A 20,286-nucleotide genomic window follows, 5' to 3' on the forward strand; every position below is an offset into this window, starting at 1 on the left:
TTTAAAATAGGAACAGATAGCCAAGGACTACCTGACATTTGAAGAAAGCCTCCAGCATAAAAGATAAAGATATCAAAGCAAAAGAAAGGAAGAAAGGAAATGCAAAAGAAATAGACAATGCACTAAATAGAAGAAAACTTTAATAAAACTGTATTTAATGACCTCAGAAGCTATTCATCCTTAAAACAAGGTAATGATGCTATTGAGAAAGGATAAGTGGAGATTATTATTAGAAAAAGAAAAGGTTCTTAGAATTTAGATATGATAGCTAAAATATATATATATGTGCATGTGTGTGAGAGAGAGAGATTTGGAAAATAAAGCTAAGAAAATATCTCAAAATCTTATTTTAAAAAATAGAAGAGAGATGAAACTAGGGGGCCAATGCAGAAGGCCCGACATCCAGGATCCAGAAAAAGAAGAATATCAAGAGAAAGATTATGGGAACATTTTCTGGACCCGAACACGATAAGGCTCCAGACTGAAAAGGCCTAGAGAGCACGTAACACAATAAATGTTGTAAAATTTCAGTACACCCGTAAGACAGTAAAAATTTCAGGAAAGGAAATAACAATTCACATATAAATCATCAGGAATAAGAATGGCAGTGAATAGCATACTAAGTCTTATCAAGGGAGAATACAAACACTTTCTGATATTTAAGATCTAAGAAAACTTTACCACCTTTGTACTCTTTCTTAAGAATTCTTCTAAAAGATGCCCTCCCCCGACCAAAGTAAGCAGTAAGGTAAGCCAAGAAAGAAGAGGAAGATGAAAGAAATTCCCTGGACAATAATGAAAATAAGTCTTAGTATGACAAGTGTGCATAGGTTTAGAGAATGAGCAATCCAGATGCAAGTAGAGACCAGAGACACACAGGAGAAAGAGCTCTATAAAAAATAATTCAACTAATTGGTTTAGCTGGTAGAGTTGCCGGTGTAGGTAGTTGTATCTCCAGATATTGCACTGCTTCAGCTTAAATGCGGGAGCCAGGCTACCAGGGTTGAAGTCCTGGCTCCTTCACTTACCATCTCATGTGAGCCAAGTAACCTCTCTGTGCTTCATGCTTCCCATCTATGAAAACAAGGATCATAGTTACCTACCTCGCAGAGTTACTGTAAAAATTAAATATGGTTCTATATTTAATGTGTTGAAAACCAAGCCTTGACCATTACAGGCCATTATGGGGTAGAGAAGACTTAACATGCACAGAGAAAATGAGGTAATTTTTTCTTAAATGAGCAAATTATCAGCTCTAATAAAAATAATAAGTGCACAAGAAAGGAATAGTGATGATAGTATGCTCCTTGGCTGAGCAGTAAATATTTCCATTGTCAGAATAATGCAAATACTGAGATTATAATGGCAAGCAGGCAGGATGGAGGAAGGGTAAAGGGGTGTAAGAGAAATCTTTAACTACCATAACAGGAAGTAAGTAGAGGTAGCACTATATTTAGAGCATGGAATTAAATATTAAAATGAATGGCTAGATATGTTTGAAATAATCTTGAAAGAACAGGACTTGGTTAACTATGGCCATTTCATTACCAAAATATACATATATATATATATATATATATATATATATATATATATATATATAATGAACAAAGACTATAGGACTATAGGTAGACCAGGTGCTGTTGCAGTAATTCACAGCACCAAGTTCTAAGAGAGGTCTCTAGGTGAGGGGTTGGTAGAACTGCCCACCACGGAATTAGCACCGCTAGGGAACAATCCCAGGAAGGGGACAGCATTCCATTCCACAGACACACACATGGGTCTCCATTACCCTGGAGATTTTGTTTTGTTTTGTTTTTTCCCTGACTTCATTATGAGGAAAGGAAAACTTTATTTTTTTCTTTTATTGACCTCTGCCACCTAGAACATGATTTAAATTTGGCTTGACATTACAACCACTCCTTTAAAAACAAAAGAATAAATTTGGACTTGAAGTGAAATTTTTTAAAACAGCAAGTCCCAATACAAAGTTGACATCTCAAGGCAGGTTGCGGACATAAAAATAAAGGGATATGTATCCCTGTTGAACTCTGAAATTAAATGGATAAAAAGGGATTATGCCAAAGTACAACTGGAGGATGAGGGCACAGCCGCACAAGTTGCCCATACAAGGATAACACTTAAGTGAGACCCAGTTTTATCTGAGCTCCACACGATGTTTGAAAGCCAAGCCAAGCTAACATTCTAGAACATTCTAATGTCTGTGGCCATCCCTGTGTCAGGACACTTTTCTCTGCCAGTGACCCATCACTGGGGTGTGTCTCCTTCACTGGGCAGGCCCCGTGGAGGTTCTCAGCGCTCATGCTGTCTTGACGAGCTGATTAAAACCACAAGCCAGTATGGAGGAAGGTACTTTATTAGGCATTTTCCTGTCTGGGGGACAGATGTGTTTGGATTTCAATGAAGGAGCTGAAATTTCAACAGCTGAGCTAGAGACAGCTGCTCCAAAAACCCAGAGGGAGACGGAAAGGTCCTGTGTTCTGCACTGTATCTTGGCAACACTCCTTGCTGCTGCCCATGGCAGAGGTCCAGGTCCTTTGTGACCGGCCTCGAGGCGATCATATTTCCAGCTGTGTCAGAAACAGTGTGATACAGTCATGGGGACTCCTGCCTGGGTCACGGAAACATCAAGGCACCACCTGAGAATGAAATCCCACACAAAATACAAGTGAGGGGACATTTTATAGCAGCAATGGGAAGTAAGTGTTTTATAAGCAGCAAAATAAACACAGATGAATATTTTCTTAACATCTGAAATTCTGAGCAAATGGCCTTGGATTTATAATTCCCATGGATTTTGGTGCTTTCAACAATGAGCAGCAACATGGAGTTTGGGGATTTAATTCCTTTAAGCATTTCTCTATAAAACCAATTCATGCTAGCCATTTTTTCTAGAAAAAGTATTTCAGTTTACTTTCTCGCTTTTTCCCCCTAGGTTAGAACAATGGTTAAAAAGAAGGGAAATTCAGGAAGGGAAAATATGAAGTGCCCATCCTGTATTGGGCATCGCACTAGAAAATTTGCCCACACAATCATTAAAATTCTCATAATTCTAAGCCAGGAATTATGATCATGATACCCATTTAAAACATGAAGAAACTGAAACCCAATTTAAAATATGTCTTAAATGAGTAACAGAGCTGAGATTATAAGACAAGGTCTGTCTGAATCTTAAAAGTATGCTCTTTCTAGTATCTGCATTCTTGTGTTCATTGCAGCATTATTCACAATAGCCAAGATACGGAGGGAACCTAAGTGTTCATTAATGGATGAATGGATAAAGAAAACATAACACACACACACACACACACATGGCATACGTGTATATATATGGCAAATGTGTATATATATATATATATATATGGCATATGTGTATATATAGATATACACACACACATTTGGTATATGTATATCTATATATATGCAATGAAATACTATTCAGCCTTGCAAAGGAAGGAAATCCTTCTTTTGTCACAATATGGATGAACCTGGAAAATATGTTAAGTGAAATTAAGCCAGGCACAGAAAGACAAACTCACTTTTAAGTGGAATCTAAAAAAGTCAAACCCATAAAAGCAGAATAGAATGGTGGTTACCAGGGGCCAGGGGAGGGAGGTGTTGGGGAGATGTTGATCCAGGGGTACAAAGTTTTAGACAGGAGGAATAAGTTCAAGAGGTCCATTGTGTAACACGCTGTCTATTGTTAATAACAATGCATTATATACTTGAAAATGGCTACGAGAGTAGATTTTAAGTGTTCTCACCACCAAAAAAAATGCTATGTGAGGTAATGCATGTGTTAATTAGCTTGATTTAACCATTCCACAATTTACATATATTTCAAAGCATCATGTTATATGTCATAAATATACACAATCATTTGTCAATTTTAAAATAATAATAATAATAAAAGAGGTAGAAATAAAGAAAGAAAAAAAAAAACCTATCCTTTCCCCTTTCTCCTATGTTTCTTCTCATAAATTCCAAACACAGATCTTTGCTTTCTCTTATGCAGTGAGGCAGTGTTGCCATTAACAAAAATGACACATTCACTTAATCACATAAGCCATATAGGATAGTCGATAAATTCAAACTGTGAGAGTCAATGCACTTACCTCTACTTTATCAATTAAGATTCCTGCTGTGATGCATTTCTCTATTTTGCCAAGTATTTAAAAATCTTCCTTATTCATTGCTTCTCACCTTGCCCAACTAAAGTTGGCAAGCACTGTTATCCTCACTTAATAACCCAAGTTGGCCGGGCGAGGTGGCTCACGCCTGTAATCCTAGCACTCTGGGAGGCCGAGGCAGACGGATCGCTCAAAGTCAGGAATTTGAAACCAGCCTGAGCAAGAGTGAGACCCTGTCTCTACTAAAAATATAAAGAAATTAATTGAACAGCTAAAAATATACATACAAAAATTTAGCCGGGCATGGTGGCGCATGCCTGTAGTCCCAGCTACTCGGGAGGCTGAGGCAGCAGGATTGCTTGAGCCAGGAGTTTGAGGTTGCTGTGAGCTAGGCTGATGCCATGGCACTCTAGCCCAGGCAACAGAGTGAGACTCTGTCTCAAAAAAAATAAAATAAAATAACTGTAGTCACCCAGGGAATAGCCCGGATTAGAAGCTATGCTACCCAAGGCTCATGGTAAGTACTCTAGACCCAGCGAACAATTCAGAGGTCTATTAAGTGGAAATCCAGTTAAGAGTCTGGCAGATTTGACTGTTTCCGAGCTACGGCTTCCAGGACACTATCCTTTCCTGTTTTCCTCCTAGCTCTCTGAATGCTTCTTTTTAGAGGGAATCTTCTTATTCCCCTATCCTTTAAGAGTTGGTACAACATAAGGTGATGGGCCCAGCTCTCTCCCTGATTATTCCCTTCATTCATTCAACCAAAAGGTACCCAAGCTCCTACTGCGTGTGCATGTCAATGGCCTGTTGGCTTTCCTGTCTATTTCTGGCTCTTCCCGTGCTCTGCTCTGTATTATCCTCCAGCTTCTGATTACTTGCAACCCCAGTGATCAGCCCTTCCGGGCAGCCCCTCCTGCCAGAGGATGGTCTGATAACACCCTACTCCATATGTCTCTCTGGCCCTGGGGCCATAGCAGCTTCCAGCAGGTACTAACCTCTGGGTTGCCTCATTGCTCCCTGTCTGGCTTCTCAGCCTCACCATCACCCTTTTAACCAACTGTCTGTATTAAATCCCATTTGTATGAAGGATCTAGAGGGTTATTTTTTCTGGCTGGGTCCTGATGGACACAGGCACATAGCATTCTTAGTTACCAGCTACAGAAACCAACCCTGACATTTTGGCAGGGAAGGAACTTATTACAAAAGATACCGGAGAGCTCAGAGAATCCCTGAGAGGAGCAAAGAACCAGGCTTGGAGACTACGAAGGAAGGAGCAGTGTCCAAAACTCTCAAAGCAGAAGTGTTTGGTGACGACACCATTACTGCCACTCTTGAAGTCTTGGTTGCACCATATGTCCCCAACACTGGATTCTGGAATCTACCATTCAAATTGTTGTCTCTGCCACCATCTGTCAGCAGAATTAATTCTGGGCATTTTCTACTCTTCATGACGTCAGCTTCCAATTGAGAGACTGGGGGCAGTTACATCTGATTGGCAAAGTAGAGGTCACGTGCCTAACCCTGGCTGTAAGGACAGCTGGGAATGAACGTGTCTCTGACATTTTCAGTTCCCGTCATGGGAATGGGTTGTTGTTACGTTGCAACATTCCCTAAGTACAGGACAGTGGTTTAGGTGCTGAGTGGACATTTTCATTTGAGCAGACGCTGAGACAAGGACTTGAGCGTAAGTGGTTTGTCTGGGAGGAGGGGTAATCCCAGGAATCATTGGTAAGGAAGCAGGAAAAGTAAGAAAAGAAGGAAAATCAGCCAATGGAAGGTAAATTATCGACCAAGGTTTCACTATGCGTGACTACTGGGGAGACTCTGGGAGCTGGAGTAGGATACATACCTAAGAGCTGCCCCACCCAAGGGGCCAAGGAGCTGGGGTATTTATCCACCACTCATCATCCAGCACTGTGGAAAGCACCTAGGGGACAGGCTTACAGCTTAATTCCCCTGCACTGCCAGCCTCCCTCCCTCTTGTGTGAGCTGACTGGCCTTTAGCAGCCAGAGGAAACTTTCAGGCGAGTAAATATAGGTGCTGGCCGGTGAAAGTTGGGTGGGTGTGAGCTGAAAAGGTAAGGGAAAGCAGATGAGGCAGGATGCAAGCCACATCTGGACAGGAGCTAACATGACTGATAAAGGTCCACAAGCTGCTGAGCTTGGAAGATTCAACAGTGAGCAAGAGAGACGCGCTGGCCTCACTAGGCTGGGGTCTTGAGATTTAGGTGCATGAACAGGCAAATACAGTGGAACAAGAGCAATAACAGAGGCAGCACAGGCTGCTAGAGCCAGACTTCTGGCCTCTACTACCCAGGAGGATGGAGACAGCATCCTATGCATTTCTGAGTCCCATTGACTGGGGTGGTACTTATTCAACACGTTTTCTGGCCCTACACTGAACTGTCAGGCACAGCCCTGATGTATTACATGTATTGTCTATTTCTTACTATAACCCAACAAGGTAGTTGTGTCCCCATTTTACAGGGGAGGAAGTTAAGGCACTCCTAATTGCTCCTAACTGCCTTAATACTCATCCTTCTTCCTATCTCAGTTTTGACATAACCTCATGGAAAGGATTGCCTGTGCCGTGTGTCCCCATCTGCAAGCTGGGGTTTTCTCTAGAACTTATCCTCTGTTTAGTAATTGGCAACTCATGCTCATGTATCCTCAGGAGCTGAGCTCTGTGAGAGCAGGAACTGTGTCTGTGTGGCTTAGCACTGTATGCTCAGCCTCCAGGACGGTGCTGCCCTGTTCTAGATGCACAAACCTCATTTGCACCAATCACTTTTTGAATGACTTGAACAAATGAATGAGGCTCAGAGATGTTAAGGTCAAAAGGCCAGTCACAAAGGTAGGAAGTAGTAGAACTGAGGTTTGAACTGCAGTTTGTCTGACCCGCCAATATCTCCTATACTTTGCTGAGAGTTAAGCTACTTATTCATCTAAAGCAACCAGAAAATTTAAGTTGGATTAAATGCAGCTATTTTAAGGTCAAAAGGAATGGGCAGGAAGTCTAAGAACTTCTCATAATCATCAGGGTGAGGAATTACCAAATAGAACTCTAGATCTAAAGCTAGAAGAAGATTCTTAGAGGACAAGACCCCATACCCAAACTTTGGCTGGGATGGACAGCATTAAAAATTCTCCCTTAATTTAATATTCTAAGATCCTAAGGTTTTTGACCTAATCTCTAGGCAAAAGGAAAATTGTTCCCCCTTAGCACCAATACCTAACTGACCTCATCAGCTTACTAAAATAATATAAAAATATTGGAGATCAAGTGATTTTAAGGCACCTGATAAGGCTTTTCATACTCCTTTAGATACTGTGGAAAAGTCTTCTCAAAACTCCCAGTTGTCAGATGTACTCAGAGCCACGTTCAAAATAAAGGGGACAAGGAAGACGATGGCTTGGAAATTGTTAAAGAAATTCTTTCTCTGCCTTATTAATCCAGACAATATACTCACTCCTTCATTTTTGAAAAGTCAATGAGCACCATCCATCCTCTATGCATGCACTTCCCACATTTCCTCAATTCTAAAATGGCCAAGAAGCAGAATAGATTTACTAACAGCCTTTGGGTACTGGGACTGGGCATGGGGTGGTGGGGAGACAGGAGGTAGAACAGACAGGAAACACTCCATGAAGTGTTCACAGAAATCACAGTGTACACATTCTGATTTCAGAATGCTAACATGTGGCCCCCTAAGAAAGCCTTAGAATTAAAAAAAATATGCTAATTAAAAATCAAATCTTCAAATGGTATTCAGGAAGAGCCTATATATTTTGTCCCAATGATTATTTCTACACATGACTAAAAATTGGTGGAAATGACAAAAGGTTTCACGTAAATCATATTTTTGAGTAGGTGAAAATGTATTTTTAAATTTCCTTAAAGCACTTACATAGATTTATTTCAGAAACTAATAAATTGAAAAATCACTAGACCAATTAATATACACACGTATAACAAGGTGGGTGCTTTGATAATCAGTGTAAGCTTTCTCGGCAAAAACTAAAGTGGGATCTAATTTCTATTTTAGCTCTTTTTCTTCTGGAGAAAAATATGTCTGTGCCCCATCCGTGTTCAAAAAGAAATCCATAAATGCAGCAAATCAGATTAACAGCTAACCAGTCATCCTTTTGACTTGATCACTGATTCAGAAACTCAAAAGTGGACCCTGGGTTGTATTTCATCTGGTTTTTGCCACTTCACTACTTTCCAGCAGAGCCCTGCCTCGGAGCTCACCATCAGGATTAAAAGAACAGCCGATGGCAAAACAACCCTTTTGTTAAAGAATCAGCGTTTCATGAATCCCTCGAGGATCTCAATATATAATTCAAGATATCACAATGAGAAATGAAGAGAAGGACAAAGATATTGGATATCAAGATAAGGGAAGGTGTGTGAGAAAACTCTTAAGATCCAGAATACATACAAAAAAATTTTCATCATGTAGATTAGGGATAGAAAATACTTTGACACTGATACCCTGTTGTTCAGTCTTGTACCACAGCTAAGCCCTGATCAGCCCCAGACAGGTGCATCCTCAGAATCTATCTCGACACATTTCTTCAAAAAGCCACTCTAGATGATTGGCCATGCAACCAAGATAGAATTCTTGCTCCCATCACTGAAGATTGACTATTTCAAGCCACGGATGTCTTCCACATACACTGTACCCTGGCTACCCTGAGCTACCCACCTGGCTCTGAATGTACTATGCAACTTCAAGCACCTGTGCCTTTGTTTATTCTGTTTCCTCTACCTAGAAATGTCTTTTATCTACTCCCCAACCTGTGGAAATCTTACTAACTTTCTGTGACCCCATACAACAATTTCTACTTTTGTGAAGTCTGCCTCATGCATTTCCTCTAACCATAATGAATTGTTTGGAGTTGCTCATTTACTCCATGAGTTCCAATGACAGGGACTTGGATGATCTAAAAGAAAAACTCTGACCTAATAACGATAATCATCATCATCATTATTCATACCATATTTATGTATAAAATATACTTCAGTCAAAATACAAAACTAAAGAGGGAAATGATGAGATTTATGTTTTTTTTTTTTTTAATAAAGCTGAGCTTCTACTATAAAGTGAGTCAATGGCCGGGTGTGGTGGCTCACGCCTGTAATCCTAGCACTCTGGAAGGCCGAGGCGGGCGGATTGTTCAAGGTCAGGAGTTCGAAACCAGCCTGAGCAAGAGCGAGACCCCGTCTCTACTATAAATAGAAAGAAATTAATTGGCCAACTAATATATATAGAAAAAATTAGCCGGGCATGGTGGCGCATGCCTGTAGTCCCAGCTACTCAGAGGCTGAGGCAGGAGGATTGCTTGAGCCCAGGAGTTTGAGGTTGCTATGAACTAGGCTGACGCCATTGCACTCTAGCCCAGGCAACAGAGCAAGACTCTGTCTAAAAAAAAAAAAAAAAAAAAAGACAATGTGAAAGTCTGGGGTTTTTTGTTTGTTTTTTGTTTTGTTTTACATGTCAATTATCAAAAGATGCTAAGTTTTTAAGACTTCTGTTACATGATGACCTTAACTTCTTAAGTGAAGAAAGAACTTGGATATATTGTAAAAATCAATATTTATAATAACAGTGTTTTTAAAAATTAGAATCTTGACTGGGCACAGTGGCTCATGCTTGTGATCCCAGCACTTCAGGAGGCCAAGGTGGGAGGATCACTTGAGTGATCCCAGAAGTTCGAGACCAGCCACCAGCCTAGGCAACATAGCAACACCCTGTCCCTAAAAAAAAAATTTTTTTTTAATTAGCCAGGTATGGTGGTGCATACCTGTAGTTCCAGTTACTTGGGAGGCTAAGGCAGGAGGATTTCTTGAGCCCAGGAATTCAAGTTTACAGCAAGCTATGATCAGGCCATGGTACTCCATCCAGCCTGGGTGACAGAACAAGACTCTGTCTCTAAAAAAGTAAAGAAATAAAAATTTAAAAAATAGAATCTTTGCAAATGCAATTTACAGCTTGTTTGGGGCTAACAATTCACATCATAAAAGAAAAGGAAATTCTAATCTAGTGGACTCAATTAATTGGATTTTTCTGACAATCCTTTAAGCACTACTCTATGGGTAATCGATAAATACAGGGTGATTAGTCTCCTGTTAATAGCGGTCTATGCACACATGCCCCAGTTGAAACCAAGGGCATTGGGGATAGAGATGAATGAATTGACTCAAACTCTAATAAATAAATAATATGAGAAATGCATCCCACTCTCAAATAACACATAAGTTTCGCACAGCCTGGTATAACGTGTGGCTGGTAGATAAGAAGGATACTGATGTGCACTGAAGAGAACTACTTGAAATTTTATTGCAAACATTCATTTTCATGAATTTCCTTTCTGTGCTCTATCTCTTGTTGCATTTCAGGAGTCAGTTTAGAAACAAAAACAAATAATATAAACCCACTAGCTTCTTGGGTCAGACCAAGCTAAGGTGGATTTTCACCATCCCTAGAATGTGTCAATTTGTCTTTTAGGTCAAGATAAATCTGACTGTACACTGGAAAATTAATTTAAAACTCATACTTTTGCTAAGCATGGGAAAGACAACACTGCAATACTAAAAGTCTTTGGTTTCTCATGTCAAAATATAGCTCTCACATGCACGATTGTGGTTTTGGAATAGAGTTGCAATTCTCACGTCCAGCTGTGGCAACTGAGAGACTCTGGCTAATTTTCCATATGTGCACTGCAGATTTGTGGCACAGGTGACATTGGAAAGGAGGGGACTTACTGTGGGAAGTCGTATTTTCCAAAAATGGCCACATTAATATTTCCGATCCCACATGCTCTTGTAGAATTTGTTACTCACCCTTCAAGAGGTAGAATCTATTTTTCTCTCCTTGAACGTAGGTGATGCATTGTGACTACCTTTTACTAAGAGAATATAGAGGAAGCGATATTGTGTGACTTCCAAGAATAAGTCATAAAAGTTGATACAACTTCCACCTGGCTCCCTCTTGGGACAGCTGCCTTTGGAACCCAGCCACATGTATGAGGTGAGTGTGAGGAAGACCAGCAGCCGTGGAAGGGCCACATGTAGATGTTCCAGCCACAGCTCCATGGGGTCCAGCCAGCATCAACCGCCAGACACGTGACTGCTCCTGCAGATGGTCACCCCACCTGATGTAACATAGGGCAGAGGCAAAATGTCCCCATCATGCCCCAGCCAAATTGCAAGTCTATGAGCAAAGTAAATGCTCTGGTTATTTTAAGCTACTGTTTTGGGTGGTTTGTTATGTAGCAACTGGAATACAGTGCCTTGATTCTGTCAACCATTGTAGTTGCTTTTAGCCAGGAAAACAATTTAACAACCATTTAGCAGTGATTCCCTCTGCAATGATTCATATATTACAGTATCTGACTCTCTCATAATAACTGCTTTGTATCCATTATACATTTGGTCACTGTTTGGCCATTGTCATGTGAAAAATATGCTTTTTAAACTTTGGCAAGGTGAATCCTTTTTTAAAAATTATAAAAGAAATACATGGTCATCAAAATTCAAATTTTACATATTTTTAGTGAAAAAAAACCTCTTGTTTGTTGCCTAACTCCCCCCTAATCTCACATATTTCAGAAGTAACTGTATCAAAGCTGGTGTATCTTCTCCTTTCAGAACCTTCTCTACTTCCCTACACCTTTACACACATACACACATGCATACATACATACACACACACACTCCTCCTGATGTCTACATACCTTAGACATCTTCCCCTAAAGATCATGAGTCCCTTTCCAATATGTTGTTAAAGCAAGCCTATTGATAATGAAAATTAGGGAACTGTGATCAAAACATGAAGATGATGATAATAATGATAAAAGTGCCATTTTCTGAGTTCTTACTATGTGCCAGGCACTATGTTAACCACTTTACATGTGTTATTTCATTTAATACACTGCCTATTAAAGTGCATACAAATATTTAAGGAAAAATAACTCAGAAAATAAATTCAATACTCCCCAAATGTTGTTGAAGATGGCAAGACGCATTACTATCCCCTTATACAAATGAAAAAGACCCACAGAAAAGACAGTTTAAATGGTCCAATAAGTGAGAAAAAGATGTCTGCTACCTAAAGAGCAGGGTTAATGACACAAGATTCCTCAAAATCCATCCATATGCAAATCACTCAAGAATGCAGAGTTTATGCCAAACCTTCATTCTGAGTTCTAGGCCCAACCAACTTGACACATCTGTTGAGATGTCTCAAAGATGCTTCAAACTCATCATGCCCAAGATTTATGATTCCTCTTTGCCTGTGTGCACACACAGATATACAAAATGGTGTTCTCATACTTTTTTCTATGATACCACTCTCAGAGAAAGTGAGACACCACTGTTTGCACCAGTTGTTCAAACCCCAGACAGACCTGGTAATATATTGGGCACTAACCCTTATTAACTCACCTCAATTCATAGCCATAAATATCTCTGGACTCTCTCCACTTCTTTCCACTTTTACTGCCAACACCCTAGTTCAATTTACGAGCATCTCTTCCATGGACTAGGTAATAGACTCCTGATTGCCTCCCAGCATTCCATCCAGGTCAAGTCCAATCCATTCTCTGTGCTATAGCTAGAGTGATCTTTCCCAAAGGCATTCCATCCCAGGCTTAAAACTCTTCAATGGATAACCCCTGCCTTTAAGATAAAGATCCACATTCTTATCATAGTTTATAAGCCAACCATGGTTCATCCTACCACTTCAAACTCATCACATGTTCTTCTTCCTCTCACTTTTTAGCCACAAAGCCTTCTCTTACTTTCTTCAAAAACAGCAAGTTCCCTCCCACCATAAAGCCCTTGCAATGAGCTATAACATCTGTCTGAAATGCTCTCCTTTTAATTTAGTAATCTCCTTTTGCACTTTTAGCTCTCAGCTTAAGTATCAGTTCCTTGGGAGTACTTCCAGTAATGCTGCAATATAGCTTATAATTCCTTTATTATATTCTATCATGATGAGATATTCCCCTTCTTCACAGCCCTTATCACAGTTTGAGGTTATAATATTTTAAATGTATGTGTCCCCAACTTGACTATAAGCTCTTGGCCAGCAAGGACCAGTGGTGTGCCAAAGCCAGCTCACACTGGCTCACAGTTGCCGATTGTGCCCATACCTCCTCACACTGGATAACACTGATGGCTTGCAATTGGCTCTGGTGGGAGAATTTACACCACAGAAATTGGCAAATACTAAAAATCAGAGTTTTCGTTTCTGGAAAGCCAGTTGTGAAACATTTAGCAGCAAGAAGCATGTTTGCCTTGCTTAGTAACACATCTCCAGCACCTAACACCATGCACAGTACCTGGAAGGCTTTCAATAAACATTTGTGAAATAAATAAATGTCCTAATCACAGGCTCAGACAGTATTCCAGCTGATGCACTCTTGCAATGAATGTGACCTACCAGTTTTATGAATGTGCATGCTTCCAAAATGCAGCTATTGTATCTTTGTTTATAGACATGCAATTCACTGGGAGGCACAGTTCTCCAATGGTCAACTGATCATGCTAACAATATATTTAAACCCTATAACCAAAAAAGTATCATTTTTCTCCCCCTCATTCCTTTTTAGAAAAAGGACAGCCATCTATGCTTTGTAGTCTGCCGAGGAAGAAAATAATACCTGCAAGATGGTTGCCTCCAAAATTAACCACCTACCCAGATAAATAAGAGCAACTTAGGCTTAAAGGGGCCAGGCAGTGTGGGGATGATCAGGTGAGGGTCACAGGAAGTCCTGAAGAGCAAAACTGTGGATGTTATTTAATCATTATAATCTGCTCCAGGTTTCAGGTCACTGACAATAATCACAATTTATAGAATAATAGATGGCTACATGGCACTTCCCCAAATTCCATCTCTGCTTAAAATACAAATGGTTTTCAAAGCAGATTTATCTTTTCAATTAACCTTTTGTGGAGTCCAAGAAATTCTGTTGGGTCAGGCTGGACACAAGGAGATGAGGAATAGCAGTATTGGTATCGGCTGATTCTCCAATTATACTTTAAGGCTGGTCACTTCCAACACTGGACTAACAGATGGGTATTTGCTTAAATTCTTTTTTCTTTATTTATTTTTTTTTTGAAATTGCAGAAAATGTTAGAAGTATCTGTTTGCATAAAAATATCCTTAGGATATTATAAATAATGATGTGGCCTTTGCAATAGTCATACATCACTGCTGGAAAGTAGATATTCTGTGATTCCTTGTTTCTGAGACACATCAATAATTTCTACCACCGAAAATGTAACCATCATTCTGATGGCATTTCCAAAATCAAAGGCTCTAGGAAAATGCAAAGAAGTCAAGAGAAGCCTTGTATTCCTCCTGTAGAAATCAAAGAGAATGAAATTAAGGAAAATTTCTGGCATTCCAAAGCTTTTTCAGGTCAGCAAAATTAATTAATTTATCAAGAAATTTTAAATAAAAGAGTAGAAAAATCAAAGCACAGCATATTGTAAAATCCTGAGGAGGAGTCAATATAAGAAAAACCTATTAGTATCCATTAAATTATACATCAAAAGAGAAAAACAGCTTTCTCTTCCTACCCGGCTTCCCTTCCAAAACAATTCAGCTCAAAAGCCATTAGTTGAGTCTGAGAAGGAATCAGTGGGGAGGGGCATGTTGGGACTTGACTGGTGTGAGAAAGGCACACACAGGGGAGGGGCATTGGTGCATCGGTGGTAGATGAAGGTTGGTTTTATACAAGGATTTGATTATGTAAGTACCTATCTAAAGGATGGATAATGGAATTTGGATTTCTTACTCTCAGAGAAGGGAGTTACAAATGTGAGAAGGGAGAAAATTAGAATAAACCTATGGAGTTGTACCAACGTATCAATGTAAACTCATGGTTTTCTGCTTATGAAAGGATGGGTAGACAGAGAGATAGATAGATGGTTAGATACATAATATAGAAAATCACTTAGACATGTGTAAGATCGATGCATGTGTACACACCGACACATATTTCTATTCCTAGCTCAGTCCACTAGAAGGGGCCTGGAAGCAGTGACACTCAAAGAGTAGTGAGTATACCTTAGAGAGTATACCAAATTGTGGTTTCTAAATATCATTCTCCCCTAAAAGGACAAATGCTTCTTTAAAAAATGGATAATTCTAGGACTGGGTCAGGCAGTCTAGGGCTTCATCATGCTCTATAAGATGAAACTAGAGCATCTTCTTTTACCAGAAAATAAGGACACGCTTAAAGGATGAAAGGGACATGCCACGAGGACACAGAAGACAGTATGAAGGAGTTCCCACTGGCCAAATCTGGGATAATTTGAAAGCTGAAATAGTTTTCAAATAATTTTAGTAATGGATAATTTTAGTAATGGATCATAACTCAAATATGAAAGCATGAGTTTATACTGATATAAATAAATAAAAATATGTGTGAAAATTGGACATTTATATAGTCTCAAAGTGGCTTTCCACAAAACAAAATTTCTTCTAATAAAAAAAGAATATATAGGTGAGAAACCTGACAGATAACACCTTAATCAAGTGATCTACTTGAACATCACCAGTAATGAGACAAACCAAAATCATGTACCACTTGATAAGATACAACTAGCACACAGTGCTATTGTGTGATATTTTTGGCCAAAGTGCATAACCTGAATCTAATAATTAGAAAACATTAGCAAACTAAAATTGAGGAACAATCTACAAAAGACCTGGCATGTAATTTTCAAAAGAGTCAGGTTAATAAAGTCAATAAAAGACTAGGCAATTGTTCCATATTAAAAGAGACTAAAGAAACATGAAAACTAAATGCAACATACAATTCATCTTTTTGAATAAAAGATTTACTGAGACATAATTCATATCTCATAAAATTTACCCTTTCAAATTATACAAAATTTCTTAGTATATTCAGAGAGATTTGTAAACATCCACACCATCCAATTTTAAAACATTTTCATCACTCCCGAAAGAAACCCTGTATCCAATAGCAGTCTCTCCTCATTCCTTCTCTAAACGCCTCCAATCCCTAGGTAATGATCTGCTTCTAGTCTTTCTGGAACTTTAGAAAATCTATGAAATGCCTATTCTGGGCATTTCATTTAAGTAGAATCATATAATATGTGTAATATGTGGTCTTTTATGACTGGCTTCTTTCACTAACTATGATGCTTTCAAGGTTCATCTATGTTTTAGCATGTATCAATACATCTTTCCTTTTTATATCTGAGTAATATTCAATTGTATGGATATACCACATTTTGTTTATGTGGTCATCAACTGAGAGACATTTAGGTTATTTGTACTTTTGACTGTTATGAATAATGCTGCTATGAACATTTTGCATATAATTTTTGTATGGTCAGCATGTAACTCTGAGTTGGATACTACTGGGAAGTGACTGGGACAACTGGCAGGACTTGAATGGAATCTAAAGATGATGTGATAACGTATCTATCAGTGTTTATTTCTAGGTTCTGATGGTTGACTTTGGTAATGTAGGTGAATATTTCTTGTTTACAGAAAATATACACTAAAGTACTCAGGGTTGATGGGGCATGATGTCTGCAACATATCAGAAATGGTTCATGAAAAATAGTTTTCTTGTGCTATACTCAGAACTTTTCTCTAAGTTTAAAATTCTTGAGAGATACCACATTCACATAAACAAATGCTGAAAGATTTTTTTATAAAATCAACATCTGCTGCTTATTTTTTAAATTATGAAAATATCTGTATACATGGATATTTCCTTAACAAATATATGTTTGGTTTGATAAATATCTTAAACCAAAAACTGGTATCATGCTTAATAATTAAACAGGAACAAAACAAGGATGCCCATTAGCACTACTGTTATTTAGCATTGTTCTAGAATTTCTAGCTAATACAACAAGACAAGAAAGAGATGAGATTCAAATATTAACTTTAAAAGCTATTCAAATAAATATGAATGTTTAGCAAACTCACCAGTTAAACAATACATACACAAAAATACACATAAATGGGGTCTCCTGTTGTTACTCCTCTTTTACCTAATCTTGCATGTCCTACTAAATATCCTATAAATCAAAAATAATCTGATAGAAAACACAATCCAGAATACATTCCAGTAGTAATGAAATACAAAACTAAAAATCAAATAACAAACTAGGAAAATTATTTGGGATAAATATGCTTTGTACTTAAATATCTACTATAAGCCATTAAGAAAAATAAAAATGCCCTAATAAGTTAATTCCCCCAAAGAAGAAATTAAAATGGCAACAGACAAATTTTAAAAGTTCAATCTCACTAGTCATTAAAATGCAAAATAAAACAATGGAATTCCATTTATTTTTGTTCAAAGTATCAAAAACTTTTTTAAATGAACATGGATGCAAGTGTGCAGAAAAACTGGTACTCTTAAATTACTGTTGGTGGTAATGCACACTATTTATACAACTTTCCTATAGGACAATACAACAAAACATATTATAATATTATAATAAGCTTAAAAACCTTAAATACGCTACTTTTTGACTTAGTAATTTCACTTCCGGGAACTTATCCTTTAAAACAATATATATAAATTTATGTCATGGATGTATATTAACACATTAATTTGTGAGAAAAAACAAACAACCTAAATATCTAACAATGGAGGACTGATACAATAAATTACAAAACTTCAATATGATTAGATACTATGTAGCTAATAAAATGATGTTGTATGAAACGTGTTCACAAAGGATTTGTCCAAAGACATTGCAAAATGCAATTAATAATACATATGCATCCCTATGCATAGAAAAAAATGGTTTATATATATCAACCTATTAATGGTCATTTTGCTTATTCACATTTTCCAAATATTTATTTCATAATCAGAAAAGACAATACCACAGCTTCTTGTTTTTTTTTTTTAAATCATCTCTACAAGTGCTAGATAAGTCAATAACAATGAGTGAGAAAAAACAGTTTTTTTTCTTATCAACCAAGTCACTTCTGAGACTAAAGTCTGATGTGGCTGCCAAACAACCAAGATGATGGAGGATTCTCTGGCAGGAGTAGGGAATCCAAAGCTAGGTCAGTAACAGGCCCATTTTATTTTTTGATGTTTGGACAAAGCTTGGAACATTGTGCTCAGTTTGGAGAGGTACACTTAGGGGACACTGATTCCTGGGAGAGTCCAGCGTGTTCTATGATTAACAGCTAAAGGAGATGAGGAGATTTAATGCACTGAAAAGAAGTATTAAGGGCAATATAAAAATGCTCTTCAAATTTCCAAATGGCTTTTCATAAGAAAGAAAGATTAGGCTCATGCTTAGTGGTTCCAAAAATAGAGCAAGGACCAATGCACAGAAATTGCCCAGATAGCATGTAGGGACAAAAATGAGACTCATTCCACAAAGGAGGAGGAGATGAGGCACAACAGAAGTCTTCCAGCAGAGGCTTCTAATGACTCATCAGGGCTGTTTTCATGTAGAATCCACCCTTCCTAAACGGTTGTCCAATATATATAGACCCTAAGACTTTGCAGATCAAAGTGTGGTCCATGACTAGAGGCACTGACATCACCTAGGAGCTTGATAAAAACACAGACTGTTGCCCCCACTCCCAGACCTAATGAATCAGAGTCTGCATTTCTCAAGATCTCCATGCAATTCATAGCACATTAAAAAGTGGAAAGCAGATGTGGAAGATGCCCTTGGACTCAGTAGCCTCTCTGTCCACTTGGGTTCTTGGGGTCTCCTGATGTTACTCCTCTTTCACCTAATCTTGCACGACCTACTAAATATCCACTTAATTATTAGTCATTAAAGGCAGAAGACCTGAGGGTGGTGTGTGATACAATGGGTATAATGAGCTTCTGAATTAATATAATTCCTTATAGTTAGAATTTGGGATAGGAAAGATTCCACTGAAAGATTCAGTGGAATCTTTCCTATCCCAAATGGACCTTACCTGAAGTCCATTGACAGGTAAATGAGTTTGAATGCAGCCACATATACACTCCTTGGGCTTGATGAATCAGATCATGTTCCTCTGTGATTCTCATTCATTGGTCCTGTCCTCTAGAGAGCAATTTTAGGCGGATCATCCACTCTTTAGGACTACCTGCAGAGGAGAAATGGCATTTTGCCTGCCAAGCAGCACATATGCATTCATCAGTTCCATACTCCAGGAGAGTTTATCCTTGTATAGACATAAACTTCCAACCTTCAACAGCTAATAGTCCAAAACTTCAAAGAAACCAAGAGTGGAATCACAACCAGACCTCATGCATGAGACAAAGACCGGAGTATTTAATGGCAACTGGACATTAAAGGATGGGAAAACCAGGCTTCACTTCCCTTGTAGCTTCATCTCCTGCCAGTCCCCAGCTCACCAATGCTTTTCATGCTGTGGAACAACCAAACACTTCCTGTCACGACCTCCACAACTTTTCTGTTACCTTCATGTGGGGTAATACCCTTTAGACTTGTCTCTGCCTGGACAACCTCTGCTCATCCTTTAACACTCAGCACAGGCTTCACCTGCTTGTCCAGGCATCCTTCCCTCAACACTGGTTGCATGACCTGTTTTAACCTCCATTGTATTGCAGGAGACCAGAGCCATCCAATAGAAATATAACAGAAGCCACAATAATTTAAATTTTCTAGCAGCCAGATTTTTTAAAAAATGAAAAAGAAACAGGTGAAATTAATTTTAAGTATGTATTTTATTTAACCTCACGTATCTAAAATATTCTCATTTCAACAGGCAATCAAGACCATGTTAAAAACTATTAATTAGATATTTTACATTCTTTTATAATGCCAACTCTTCAAAATCCACTGTGTGTTTTACACATAGAACCCATCTCAATCCAGACTAGCCACATTTCTCAGTGCTCAATAGCCACATGTGGATGGTGGTGACTATATTGGACAACACAGCCTTACAGTTAAATAATCAACTTATGGGTTTTCCTTCCCTACTACAAGGTATGCTGCTCAAGGGCAAGGTTAATGTTATATCTGCAGTATGATCAGCGTCTCCTCGGTGCCTGGCGGATATTAAGTCCTCACTAAATGCTTGCTGAACTGAACTGACCTGGAGGTATTTTGAGAGAAAGGTGAAATTTTAGCCAGTGCTCA

General features: G+C 38.6%; 1 long non-coding RNA gene across 5 annotated transcripts in view; it reads right to left on the reverse strand.

The window, feature by feature from the left end:
- Nucleotides 1–1,628: 1,628 nt before the first annotated feature.
- The window catches only part of LOC105856005 (uncharacterized), a 132,221-nt gene continuing 113,563 nt past the window's right edge, over nucleotides 1,629–20,286 (reverse strand). For all 5 annotated transcript variants that reach the window (XR_012922093.1, XR_012922091.1, XR_012922094.1 and 2 more), the window contains one exon: nucleotides 1,629–19,289. This is a non-coding gene — a long non-coding RNA (uncharacterized LOC105856005). The remainder of the gene's footprint in view (nucleotides 19,290–20,286) is intronic.

This window comes from Microcebus murinus, chromosome 12, assembly GCF_040939455.1.
Source record: "Microcebus murinus isolate Inina chromosome 12, M.murinus_Inina_mat1.0, whole genome shotgun sequence".
Taxonomy (NCBI): Eukaryota; Metazoa; Chordata; class Mammalia; order Primates; family Cheirogaleidae; genus Microcebus; species Microcebus murinus.